This window comes from Rhinoderma darwinii, chromosome 8 (assembly GCF_050947455.1).
Source record: "Rhinoderma darwinii isolate aRhiDar2 chromosome 8, aRhiDar2.hap1, whole genome shotgun sequence".
NCBI classification, from domain to species: domain Eukaryota; kingdom Metazoa; phylum Chordata; class Amphibia; order Anura; family Rhinodermatidae; genus Rhinoderma; species Rhinoderma darwinii.
The window spans coordinates 11,405,490-11,420,341 of NC_134694.1; positions in this window are offsets into that span (position 1 = coordinate 11,405,490).

Sequence of the window (14,852 nt, forward strand, 5' to 3'; positions counted from 1 at the left end):
GGTAATGCTGCCTGCTGCTGCTTTATTGTATCTGGCTGGTTATGAAAATGGGGGGGGACCCCACGTCATTTAAAAAAAAAAAAAATAATAATTGGAAAGAACGATGTCGGGTCCCCCCCAATTTTCATAACCAGCCAGATACAACACAGCAGCAGCAGGCAGCATTACCAGGGTGGGAAGGGCCACTGTTTTTGGCCTTCCCCAGCCTAATACTACCAGCCTGCAGCCACCCCGGTGCCTGCCCGTCACTACAGATGGTCGGGTACTGGTTTGTACCCGGCTCTTCCCAGTACCCCTGGTGGCGGTGGGTACCGGGGTAATAATGGGGGTTAGTGTAGCCTCTGCACCGGCTAACATTAAGCCTCGCCTTAGTAATGGAGGTTGTCAATCAGCCAGCGGCCATTACTAAGGCGGTGATAATAAAGTTTAAAAAGATACAAGCACATAGAAAAAATATTTTATTGAAATAAAAAAAACACAACCCTCATTAACCATTTTATTGAGAATAAAAAAAACGCCGTCATTGAAGTCCTCGTATCCGAAGTCCAACAACCGAACCTGTAAAAAAAACACAAACATAAATATAATCAGTAACACATAAAGAAGCAAAATTATTATTCTTACCTATCCTGGGTCCAGCGCTGGAGCCGCAATGTCAGCGAGCTGGGCCCTGTATCTAATCCTATCATGTGTGATACAGTCTGCTGAGCTGTGTATCTAATCCAATCATGTATGATACTGTCTGCTGGGCCCTATATCTAATCCGATCATGTGTGATACTGTCTGCTGAGCCACTGTATCTAATCCTATCATGTGTGATACTGTCTGCTGAGCCACTGTATCTAATCCTATCATGTGTGATACTGTCTGCTGAGCCACTGTATCTAATCCTATCATGTGTGGTACTGTCTGCTGAGCCACTGTATCTAATCCTATCATGTGTGATACTGTCTGCTGAGCCACTGTATCTAATCCTATCATGTGTGGTACTGTCTGCTGAGCCACTGTATCTAATCCTATCATGTGTGGTACTGTCTGCTGAGCCACTGTATCTAATCCTATCATGTGTGATACTGCCTTCTGAGCCACTGTATCTAATCCTATCCTGTGTGATACTGTCTGCTGAGCCACTGTATCTAATCCTATCCATAGTTTATAGGGTCGTAGTTCTATAGATATGCTATGCTGTCTCATATACACACTTTTTTTGGGGGCGGACACATGTATTGGGGCTATTTCCCGGACATTTTAAGCCCTGAGGGTATGTTCACACGGCAGCGTCCGTTACGGCTGAAATTACTGTGCTGTTTTCAAGGAGAAAACAGCACCGTAATTTCAGCCGTAATGGCATGTGCAGGCGTCTTTTGCTGCGTCCATTACGGAAGTAACTGAAGCTGGTTTTCCATAGAGTCCATGGAAAACGGCTCCATTTACGTCTGAAGAAGTGACAGGCACTTTTTTACGCACCGCCTTTTGACAGCGACGCGTAAAAAAAAATGACCGTCGGCACAGAACATCGTAAGACCCATTCAAATGAATGGGCAGATGTTTGCCAACGCTTTTGAGCCGCATTTTCGGACGTAATTCAATGCTAAAACGCCCGAATTACGTCCGTAAATAGTGTGTGTGAACCCAGCCTTAGTGACGCCCCCGGCTGCTAGTGCTGCATTGTTGGGTCACTTAGGAGACCCAGCGATGCAGCTGAAAGCGGACCGAAGGCCATGAGAAGTTTGCGGGGGGGGGGGGGCCCAGTAAGAATTTTTGCATCGGGGCCCATGAGCCTCTAGCTACGCCCCTGTGGTTAGATGTTAGTTGTTTTACTAACAGCAGCGCCTCTCTTTAGGTCCTCTTACACACCTAAATGTGTATTGTTTTTAGTTAGTTTTAATTGTTCTCATTTATTGCGGTAAGCTTCACGGTTCACCGGATTGGACCTGGCTGCAGCTGTTTAAAATTCTTTCCCAGTATTGTGCCTGTGTATAGCACAAACTTACAAGGTGAGCCTTTGCCTTCGCTACCTTGTATATGCCTATCTGTTACCAGCATTTATTTTACAAGGGGGCTGTGCGGCACTATCTAGAGGGGGAATCTATGAGTGGTGGGCTGATGGTCATTTTACTGTGAGTGGGGGGCTGATGATCATTTTACTGTGAGTGGGGGGCTGATGGTCATTTTACTGTGAGTGCTGGGGGCTGATGATCATTTTACTGTGAGTGTGTTGCTGATGGTCATTTTACTGTGAGTGGGGGGCTGATGGTCATTTTACTGTGAGTGGGGGGCTGATGGTCTTCAAGTAGTTTCCACCTCTGACCTCCAATTGAAATTAATAGGAGGCAGAAAATACCTGCGGCGCCCGTTTGGTTCTTTCTTACCTGTGTATTTTGCAATCGCTTCAACGGCTTACAAAAAACACACACAAAAAAAAAAAAAGGTCAAACACCGCTGTCCATTCCTGAAGGAATTTTGAGGCACATTTTTTTTGCCTTACAAAAAATGCAGTGTGAACGTACCCTACGAGTATAGTGCTTGTTTTCGGTCTTTTTTTAAACCAGTTTTGGTTGGGGTGCCCTGAGGAAATTTTGTTTTTCCAGTGGTGCCTCGAGTCCGAAAAAGTTGGGGAACTCTGTACTAGGCTACAAGATCACGCCGGCGTACGCATGGATCCCATAGTGGAGCAGCTCAGTTTGTCGTGGGAATCTACAGGGGGCACTATCTACCAGAAGGGGGCTGTGTCTGGCTGCCAGGGGAGGGGGGGCACTATACTGTTTGGGGGCCACTCAGCGGATATTATACTGTATAGGGTTACTACAGGGGGGCAATATACTGTGTGTGGCACTTACGGGCATAATACTGTGTGGGCACAATTAGAGGACAAAATACTGTGTCCTTGAAGGGGTTATAATATATTATATTGTTAAATATTATTATTATTATACTGTGTGGGGGCACTATATAGGGCATTATACTGTGGGGGCCTTATACTGTTTTTATGGGGCGTTTATTCATGATGGGGCGGGCACCGAAAGATAATTTCGCACAGAGCGCCATCTATCCTAAGGCCGGCGCTGTGTATGATATAGCATACATCACAGCTGTCAATCATTCTTATTTCATACATCACATCTATCAATCATTCTTATATCATAGATCACATCTGACAATCATTCCTATATATTACAGCTGTCAATCATTCTCATATATTACAGCTGTCAATCATTCTCATATATTACAGCTGTCAATCATTCTTATATATTACAGCTGTCAATCATTCTTATATCATATCACATCTGTCATATCTTATAGAAGAATGATTTACAGCTGTAATATATAAGAATGATTGATAGATGTGATATATTATATAAGAATGATTGACAGCTGTAATTTATGTAATATATAAGAATGATTAAAAGATGTGATATTATATAAGAATGATTGACAGCTGTAATATATATGAATGATTGATAGATGTGATATATAAGAATGATTGACAGTTGTAATATATATGAATGATTGATAGATGTGATATTATATAAGAATGATTGATAGATGTGATATATAAGAATGATTGATAGATGTGATATATGATAAGAATGATTGACAGCTGTGATATATAAGGCCTTATTCAGACAAACTTGTATTACGTCCGTGATACGCGCGTGAAAATCACGTGCGTCGCACGGACCTATGTTAGTGAATGGGGCCGTTCAGACAGTCCGTGATTTTCACGCAGCGCTACGTAAAACTCACGACATGTCCTATACTTGGCCGTTTTTCGCGCATCACGCACCCATTGAAGTCAATGGGTGCGTGAAAATCGCGCACGGCACACGGAAGCACTTCCGTGTGCCGCGCGTGATTCGCGCTACAGTAGTAAAAAAAATGAATGAAAAAATAAAAGCACCTCCTGCTTTTATGTTTGTAAACATAAAAACAGAGTGTCATCACGCTGCCATATGCAAGGGAATCACGCAGGCACGCACCAAATACTCATGCTATACGGAACTTTTGCGCATGCAAAACGCAGCATTTTTTGTGCACCCAAAACGGACACGTTCGTGTGAATAAGCTCTAAGAATGATTAAAAGATGTGATATGATATAAGAATGATTCACACGACCTATTTTCAGACGTAATTCAGGCATTTTACGCCTCGAATTACGCCTGAAAAGACGGCTGTATTACGTCTGCAAACATCTGCCCATTGCCTGCAATGGGTATTACGATGTTCTGTGCAGACGAGCTGTCATTTTAAGCATCGCTGTCAAAATACGGCGCGTAAAATGACGGCTCGTCAAAAGAAGTGCAGGTCACTTCTTGGGACGTTTTTGGAGCCGTTTTCTCATAGACTCTATTGAAAACAGCTCCAAAAACGGCCGTAAAAAACGCTGCGAAAAATACAGCGAAAAACGCGAGTTGCTCAAAAAACGTCTGAAAATCAGGAGCTGTTTTCCCTTGAACGCTGCGTATTTTCAGACGTATTTTGTTAATAGTGTGAACATAGCCTTATATAGAAGAATGTTTGACAGCTAAAATAATGTTTTACAAATAGACAATAGGATATGAGAATGAATGATAGATTAAATATATTAAATGGACTGACATGTGAAACGTGATATAATGATTGACAGATTATTTTCGGGCGGTTTTTGACGAGTTTTCCGAGCCAAAAAACTCGTAAAAAAAAACTCAGTGTGAACAGGGCCTTAGGGTATGTGCACACGTAGTGTTTTCAGGCGTATTTCGGGGCGTTTATGGAAGCCGAACGCCTACAAACATCTGCCCATTGATTTCAATGGAAATACGGCATTCTGTTCCGATGGGGCGTTTTTTTACGCCTCATTTTAAAAAATGGACCGCGAAAAAGAAGTGCATGTCACTTCTTGAGCTGTTTTTCATTGACTCTATAGAAAAACAGCTCCTAAAACGGCCATAAAAAAAAGCCGTGAAAAACGTGAGTGGCTTAAAAAACTTCTGAAAATCAGGAGCTGTTTTCCCTTGAAAACAGCTCAGTATTTTCAGACGTTTTTGATTTTGCGTGTGCACATACCCTTAAGGGGGTTTTACACTAGGCAATTATCGGGCAGACAAGCATACATAGAGCGCTCGTTGCCGATAATTGCTGTGTAAACAGGCCAGCGATCAGCAGATGAACGAGCAAACGCTGGATCATCTGCTTATCGTATTGTTTTAAAAACGTGAAATATTATCGTTGTCAGCAGCACATCTCCGTGTGTAAACAGGGAGACCTGCTGCCGACATGATAGAAATGTATGAGGACGAGCGATCAGAGTACTGACTGCTCCTCCCCATCCATAGCTCCGTGTGACAAGAGCAAACGAGCAACGATCAACGGCGCTTGCTGCACTGGCCGATTATCGGCCGGTGTAATAGGGCCTTTATTGTGGAGTGGAATCCCATAAATATATTTCAAACAATGTTATAATACCTATAATCATATGGGGCAACACGATCCAATAAATACAAATATCTATAATAAACTATTATAAATACAAAAACACAAATGCATCTCAAGGATATTTCACAATTATATGTATCAAAAACAGAAATGAATGAACAAAAAACCTCATTTCTTCTGTATAACACTATTGAGGAATTACTGGCTAAGCAATTTCCTTACATATTAGAGTAGGTTCAAACGTGGGACAACTTGATATTCCCTACACTGCCGGCCAGAAACACCCGAACTTCTTTTAGAACCTGCGCCCCTTCTATGGTCTCTCATTCATAACGTAGCCATAGAGCCCTATAGACCCAGCGTAGTTTGCAGCGATTTCCTATACAGTTGGTCAATGCAAAACAAAAGATACAGCACGATATACATTGTTGTTTGTTTTTTTTTTAACATGGAGGTCTATGTATTACGTATGCCATATGTGTCGGGAGATTTCTCTGGCGTATACACCTGTTCCAAATTATTATGCACATTGGATTTAAGTGTCATAAACATTTAATTATTAGTTTTTCAATGAAACTCATGGATGGTATTGTGTCTTAGGGCTCTTTGGATCATTGTAATCAATCTCAGACACCTGTGATAATTAGTTTGCCAGGTGTGCCCAATCAAAGGAAAACTACTTAAGAAGGACGTTCCACATTATTAAGCAGGCCACAGGTTTCAAGCAATATGGGAAAGAAAAAGGATCGCTCTGCTGCCGAAAAGCGTGAAATAGTGCAATACCTTGGACAAGGTATGAAAACATTGGATATTTCAAGAAAACTTAAGCGTGATCATCGTACTGTGAAAAGATTTGTGGCTGATTCAGAGCACAGATGGGTTTGTTCAGATAAAGGCATAATGAGGAAGGTTTCTGCCAGACAAATTAATAGGATTAGGAGAGCAGCTGCTAACATGCCATTGCAAAGCAGCAAACAGGTAATTAAAGGAACAGTGTCATCACAAATTATTTTTTTATATGTTAAAGATGTTAGTGCTTTATTAAAAACGTTTATATTCATTTGTGTGTTTGTGTTTTACTTTTTCTTATTTTTACACTTTTTCTTCCCTATGGGGGCTGCCATTTTTTGTTCCATTTCTGTCTGTGTCGATTAACGACACATACAGACATGGAATACGGCAGCCACAGTCCCATAAGGACTGCGAACGGCTCCCGTCCCATTGACTTCAGTGTACGGCGTCTGTGTGGGAACTGCGCATGCGCCGCTCCCACACAGTCCAATTCGAAATTGGCGCCGTCCGGCGCCATTTTCCTGTGGACCGGAAGTCGCGGCCGGACAGTAATATTACTACTTCCGGTCGCGGCTTCCGGATTTGTGCACTTGGACCAGCGGCAGCAAACGGAGCGGACGGGCCGGAGGGAGCCGCGGCGGCAGGAGCAGGTAAGAGATTTCAATGTATGTTCGTGTTTGTGTGTGTTTACTACTGTATGTAAACCTACTACACTGTGTGTTAGCTCAAAAAATGGCGACACACAGCGTAGGAGGTTACACCGTTCAAACCCCTCGTTTATCCCGGCACTAGCCAGGATAAAGGAGGGGGGGATGCTGAGAGCTCACTAGAGCGAGGGCTTTTAACCCATTGTTGCAATGCTGCAATTTTGGGAATAGCTCCATCTAGTGACCAAAAATGGGTAGTATTATAAATTAGAATTAATTTATAATATTTCCTGACTATTTCCTGACTCGTGAAAAAAATAAAAAAAATTTGAACAATGTTTAATCACCCACACACTAAATGTTTAATTTTTAAAAAAAAAACATGTTTTTCTGGCAACACATTCCCTTTAAAGCTGCTGGTGCCTCTGGAGTCTCGCGAACATCAAGCTGTAGGATCCTCCAGAGGTTTGCAAGTGTGCATAAAGCTATTATTCGGCCACCCCTAAACAATGCTCACAAGCAGAAACGGTTGCAGTGGGCTCAGAAATACATGAACACTAATTTTCAAACCGTGTTGTTTACTGATGAGTGCCGTGCAACCCTGGATGGTCCAGATGGATGGAGTAGTGGATGGTTGGTGAATGGCCACCATGTCCCAACAAGGCTGCGACGTCAGCAAGGAGGTGGCGGAGTCATGTTTTGGGCTGGAATCATGGGGAGAGAGCTGGTAGGCCCCTTTAGGGTCCCGGACGGTCTGAAAATTACCGCTGCAAAGTACGTAGAGTTTATGACTAACCACTTTCTTCCGTGGTACAAAAAGAAGAACCGTGCCTTCTGTAGCAAAATTATCTTCATGCATGACAATGCACCATCTCATGCTGCAAACAATACCTCTGTTTCATTGGCTGCTATGGGCATAAAAGGAGAGAAACTCATGGTGTGGCCCCCATGTTCCCCTGACCTCAACCCTATTGAGAACCTTTGGAGCATCCTCAAGCAAAATATCTATGAGGGTGGGAGGCAGTTCGCATCAAAACAGAAGCTCTGGGAGGCTATTCTGACATCCTGCAAAGATATTCAAGCAGAAACTGTACAAATACTCACAAATTCAATGGATGCAAGAATTGTGAAGGTGATATCAAAGAAGGGGTCTTATGTTAACATGTAACTTGGCCTGCTAAGTTTTTTGGGATTGAAAGAGCTTTTGATTTCTGTAATTATGACCTCCTGATGCTGCAAATTCAACAAATTACCATTTTAGTTCTCTTTACAGCCTTTAAAATGTTTTGATCTCTGTTGTGCATAATAATGTGAAGCATTTTTAGTTTTTTTACTTCTAAAAAAAAATCTGTTATTAGGAGATTTGTTCAATAAAATTTGCATTATACTCCAATGGTTGATGCTTGAAGATTATACTGACTCATTTGCATCGACTATTTAGGAAAATCAGCGAAAAATAACATTTGCATAATAATTTGGAACGCAGTGTATAATGAATGTAAAAGGAAAATGTGATGTGAACAGAGTTACAAGAAAAACTGGTTGTTCAAAAGCTTTGTTGTCCATAGCAACCAATCGAATAACGCATTATTACTGCGATTGTATCAAAATTGCAGCACATTGGCACGGTTTTGTAAAAGAAACGCAGCATTTTGCGGTAATCACCTGTGAATTGACCACAGTGTCTGAATATGCCCTATGGGTAAATTCACACGCTGCGGATCGCTGGTCCCCATACATCACTGATCATATCTCCTTGTGAAAGGAACAAACGAGCTCCGAACAACGAACTGTCTCATTGATCGGCACTTGGCCGATGTGAAAGGACCCTTACTGTCAGAGCCCTTTTATCCTCAGAAGTACTAAAGCTTCGTTCACATCTGCGTCAGGGTTTCCGACGGAGCTTCCCATCGGGGGAACCCTGACTGAAACAAATGGAAACCATAAGTTTCCGTTTGCATCACCATTGATTTCAAATGGCTTCCATTTGTCTCCGTTGTGCGAGGGTTCCATCGTTTTGACGGAATGAATAGCGCAGTCGACTAAGGTATTGGCTCCGTCAAAACAATGGAACTCTGCCCAGACTCACCACATCCCCCTCATGATCCTGTCCCTAGATGCCGAAAAGGCGTTTGACAGGATATCCTGGCCTGCCCTTCACCAAACTCTTCAACATATAGGACTGGGACCTTCCCTTATGAGTAAAATCACGGCCCTCTATCATTCTCCATCCGCCCAATTGAAAGTAAACGGCTCCCTTTCTGCTCCATTTGCTATTCATAATGGTACGAGACAGGGTTGCCCTCTATCCCCATTGTATGTCCTCGTTATGGAACATCTTATGGCCTCCATTCGGAACAGCACGGATATTAGGGGCATTCTCATAGGTGGGACTGAATATAAGTGCTCTGCCTTTGCTGAGGACCTATTGGTTTATCTCACGGACCCGCATGTATCACTTCCCTCGATGATGTCCGAGCTGTCCCGATTTGGAATATGGTCCAATTTTAAGATTAAGTTGTCCAAGTCTGAGGCGTTGAATGTATCTCTTCCATCCTCGACACTATCGCTCCACAAAAATAATTTCCCCTTCTCCTGACCTGCTAGGGGTATAAAATATTTGGGTGCACGTATAAGCTCTGATCACTCCCGACTGTTCACCAATAACTTTGTCCCTTTACTAGCCGTATTAAAATTATTAAGAGGTCACTTCTCCCCAGACTGCTCTACCTCCTGCAGACTATCCCTATCTCCATCCCATCCTCTTATTGACTATGTATCCAACAATGTTTTGGTTCCTTCATATGGCCAGCGGGTCGTCCCCGTTTGAGTAGGGCGATTCTAACTCATTCCAGGGATGCAGGTGGGGTTGGTCTGCTGCCTTTACTATTTGGCATCAACTCATGCTCGTGTCCTAGACTTTTTTCACAATTATGATTCTAAACTCTGGGTCCATTTAGCCCAACAGCTTTGTACTCGTACCCTTTCTACTCTGCCTTGGACCCTGCTTGGGAATAGACCGACTTCCGCCTCCTTTGTCGTTTTCCATACCCTCTTCGCTCTGCGGTCCTCTGGAATGATGGGCTCACGTGTTGACCCATTGGGTCCTTTGACCCCCGTCACTGACAACTCTGCCTTTCCGGCTGGGGAGGCGCGTCTCTCCTTCCTGGGTAGATCTTCCACCAACCCCATGTACTTTACTCAGGTTCTCTTTGATGTATCTTTGCTCCCACTGGCCACGATCTGCCCAGCTGATACGCCTTCGCCACGTCACATATTTGCATACTCCCAGTTAAAACATTTTTAGTGTCACGAAGCGTCGGGCTCATCTTCACCGGCCGCTCACTGACTTCGAGCGGTTATGTATTTCCACCCGGTCCTCTGCACACGCCATCTCTACACTCTATAAACAACTCCTATCCCAGCGATCCACTCATCTCCCACCCTTCTGTAGGGCCTGGGAGACAGAATTGGGCGCGACATTCTCTGACGCACAATGGAGACAGTGTTTCTACCTTTCCCAGGAGGCCCCAATAGCCATCCAAGCTCAGGAATCTAGATACAAAATTATTTCTAGGTGGTATCGAGTTCCTGCTGCCTTGCACAAATGGTACCCGTTTGTACCTGACACATGTTGGCGGAGTGGTGAGTCGGGGGGCTTCCATGTCTCACATTTGGTGGAGTTGCTCCAATTTGCAGAGTTTTTGGGAGGCTGTTCTTAAAATTATATTGGAAGTTACTTCTGGTCTCGGTCCCTAATTCTCCTGAGGCGGTCCTTTTAGTCATGTGCCCTATGCCGCTGCCTATTTACAAATATTCCCTAATCAGACATCTCCTCCAAGCTGCCAAATCGGTTATCCCTCGTAGGTGGAAAATGGCAGTCCCTCCACTGTGGGGTGAGTGGTTTCAGGTCGCTTTGATACAGCGAATGGAGCACCTTCTGGCTCATTCCCTCTGCCGCTTCTATACGGTACAAGGACACTTGATCTCACAGGCTTACGTCCCTCTCTTCTTCCACCTATCGCACTGCAGTGACCTGAGATATTCATCCTTTCCCATGAGACTTCATCAATGTAGGGACTACAGGCTGCTGTATTAGGATTTGTTTGCTCCAACCACATCTCAGACAGGCGCATGGCTGTTTCTTTTCATTTTATCTATGATGTTCGGGAGCTGGAGTCCAGGTTCGCCACAACCTCCCTTTCTTTTTCATCGGCGTTGTTTGTTTCCCATTCTATCTTTTCCTTCCCTCATTGTGTCTATTGCGAGTGGTCATTACTTCCTGTGCTTGCGCTTACGTGCTATTGCCATTGCATTGTAGGATGTCTGGGGGGCTGGATTGCTGTATTTTCTTCTCACTTCCTTTAAGCTTCCTCAGGCTGCTGTGGTTGTATTTTGCGCTTGTTACGGCTTGTGATGTTCACTCTTCTGTTTGGGCTGTGCCCTTATTGTCATGTTCTTTTTATTATAGGGACACATTTTTCCCGATTGTGTGTGTGCACTTGTTTGTATTAAAATCAATAAAAAAAAATTGAATATGAAAACAATGGAACCCTCGCACAACGGAGACAAACGGATGAGCACCGGATCAGTCACCATTGAAATGAAAGGTGATGCAAACGGAAACCTATAGTTTCCATTTATTTCAGTCATGGTACCCCTGCCAGGAAGCTCCGACGGAACCCTGACACAGATGAGAACAAAGTCTCTTGCACACGACCGTTGTGCCACTCAGGCCGTTTTTGACGGCATCCGAGTGGCACACGATAGTCTTCACGAACCCATTCACTTTAGCGGGTGAATCGAGTTTGTGAAAAACAATCAGAGTCTCCGATCCGAGGAAAGATAGAACATGTCCTCTCTTTCCTCGGATCACTGACGGGACTCGGCCTGCGCACACGGTCGTGTTCATGAGACGTTAGGGCCCATTCGCACAAGCGTGAATAACGTCCGTGTGCTGCGCATGGAAATCATGCACAGCACACGGACCCATTGATTTCAATGGGGCCGTTCACACATGCGTGAGTTTTCATGCAGCGAGAATCCGCCACGTGATACTCACTGAATGTCCTATATTGGTGCGTTTTCACACACCTACGCGCCCATTGAAGTTAAAGGGTGCACCGCACACGGATGCACATCGGTGTGTGATTTGTGCATCCATTCAATTAAAAAAATTAATACAAATTATGTGCTTTGCGAGTGCGTGAAAAACGCATGCCACTCGCAAAGCACACTGATGCATAACACAACACACACGGACAAGATTCACGTGCGTGAATGTAGCCTAAGAGAGGTCATGGGTCTCCTTTGGAGGAGAAGACACGTGAAGCATCTGGTTGGCCTTCTGGGTGGCTTATCAACATACAGTACTACTAGCTTCACTTTGTTTGGGCATTTTATAAACACCCTAAAATAACAGGGTCTGTCTGGTGACATGACCTCTAAAGGGGGTTGTACACACCCTTTAAATATGATATATTAGAGCATATGAAGGTACTAGATGGGTTGTCCCACTTGCAACGACTATGAAGACTTGCAAGAGGCTTCCCACAGTGATCATTTTTATAATTAAACAGGATATGTTAAAATACGGATTATTCTGAATTTTATATACAGACATGAGTACATGACAGAACTGCACTGTGCAAAAACTTACTCCATCGATGCATTTTTCCCTCTCACTTCCACGGTCATTACTAAAAGGGAACTTGTCAACAGGCGCAAACAATGAGTCCCAGATAAAGCATGGAGTAGATGTGGTGCCCCCTAGCAGCTGCCACCCGCCAGTGCATGAGAATGCTGATGCCCACTATTGATCCGATCAAACTATACAGGACATTTATCGGGTAGGAAAGTTTTTATAAAGTGTCGAGATGAGTAGAGAAGAGTTTGTCATTTAAATTACTTGTTGACTCGTGACACGGCAATGTATTATCTGTAGGTTTCCATAATTCTGCAGGTAAACCTACTGCAATATCAATTTTGTGAGTTATCGAAGGCCGCACAATTACAGGGGTCTCATGTCCTTTATAATAATCAACAAGAGATAAGAAAATAGCTGGGGTGATTGTACTCAGTTGTTTCCTTATCTCCAGTAGACTACAATAGAAAGTGCCCATGCACGTATGGCACCCCTACACTGCAAACCGGAATATATAGAATACTGAATGTAATGTGTGGCCCTCAGACAAAGCCACTCTAAGGGTAAGGCCACATGGTGCGGTCACGGTGACATTTTTGTTACGGACAGACGGCTGCTATTCTGTTACTTTTTTGCACGGTTGACCGCATCTTCATAAAGTCCGACCGCATGCGGTTAATGCCAGCGCTGCCAATGTTGTTGCTGAACCGCTTGTGTTTTTGCTAACAGTTCTGCAATACATTGTAATGACCTATATACAGGAAGCACCGAACAAGCTTCAACACGGGTGAAAACAATGTCCATAAACTATTTCCTTTAAAAACGCAACAGAACTGCAGCATTACAGGGACAAAAACCACATGCAGTTGACCGCATGCGGTTTTCAAACGCAACAAAACCGCGTCTACAACGCACCGTGTGGCCTTACACTTAGGCCCCCATAGTGATCTAGGTTGACCACGACTGTGCCCATGACTGTTCCCCAATGTATCTATGCCGTGCAATATAGAGAACGGATTGTGAAACACTGCTGCCATCATGTGGCTAAAACAAGTATTACAAAGAAAAATATTCAGGCCTGAAGTCTACAATTCAGAATACCCGGCATGTGCTGGCGTTATCCATATATAGGGAAGGGATTCCTCGTGATTTTGCGTGCCATGATGATCACGCTTTGCGACGGCAGTAGATCTCAGGGTGAGACTACGGTCAACCTATGGGGTTGCATGAAATCTCATGGGTACAAGCTGGCTCACTTGTCTACAAATGAGGAAATAAAACAACCACAACATTTTTTTGCATCTCCCAAATCGTAGTAGCTTGACAATGTACAATGAATCAATACGGACCTAAAAATAAATTTCAAGTGTACTGCAATACGCTCGTGTGAACAGACTTGAGACTTCAACCGAGCCCGTAATCAGAGTGCGTGATTACGGGCACAGCCTACCGCGGTCGGGCAGTGCTCATGCTCCCATATGAAGTATGAAAGCACGGTCCTTAAAAAGAAAAAAATAGGACATGTACTGTCTTTATGTATCCGTAATTACGGCCGAAATCTACGGCCGCATGCACGGGGCCTCGGGTTGTGTTCCCACAGTGCAGATTTGATGTAGATTTTACATGCATTTTTCAGCCAAAACCAGAATTGGATCCAGGAGAGAGGACCTATTAAGCCTTTCTTTATATATTTCTTGTTTAAAAGTTCCGTTCCTGGTTTTGGCTAAAAAAAAAAAAAAAATGCATGCAAAATCTGCTGTGAGAACCCAACCTGTGGATATATTCACATGTAACGTAATTTTCGCAGTGGAAATATACACTATGTAAAAAAAAAACGCAATAAACACTTGGCTCAAATTTCCATGCAGAATTTCTTTCCGCAGCATTTCCTATGCGTTGCAGATTTCCGATGTGTGAATTCTGGTGAGACGGTGTTCTGTTAATTTTCGTAATTGCTGCAAAAACGCGGTGGTTTAAAAAAAAAAAAGGAGGCTATCAAATGTGTTTTAAAAGTTTCGTTTTTACGTGTTTTTTCTACGTGTCGTTTATCATAATGCAAATCATGTGGAGAACAAAAAAAAAACACACCACACACCTCATTGACCCAAATAAATGTCGGACAAAAAAAAAACCCAACAACCGCAATGCTGTTTGTAGTGGGTTAATATTTACCTATTAACATCTGGCCGCAGGTTTTTGGTTGCCACAAAAAACACGATCCAAAAATTGTGTTTTTTTCCTAAAAACGTGGTGTGAAGGCACCCTAAAAATGGTGGACTGCTTCTTAAACATGGCAGGCTTCCTTTTTGTTTGATAAATGCGCAATATGCTTCCTTTGCGTTTTAAAATTAAT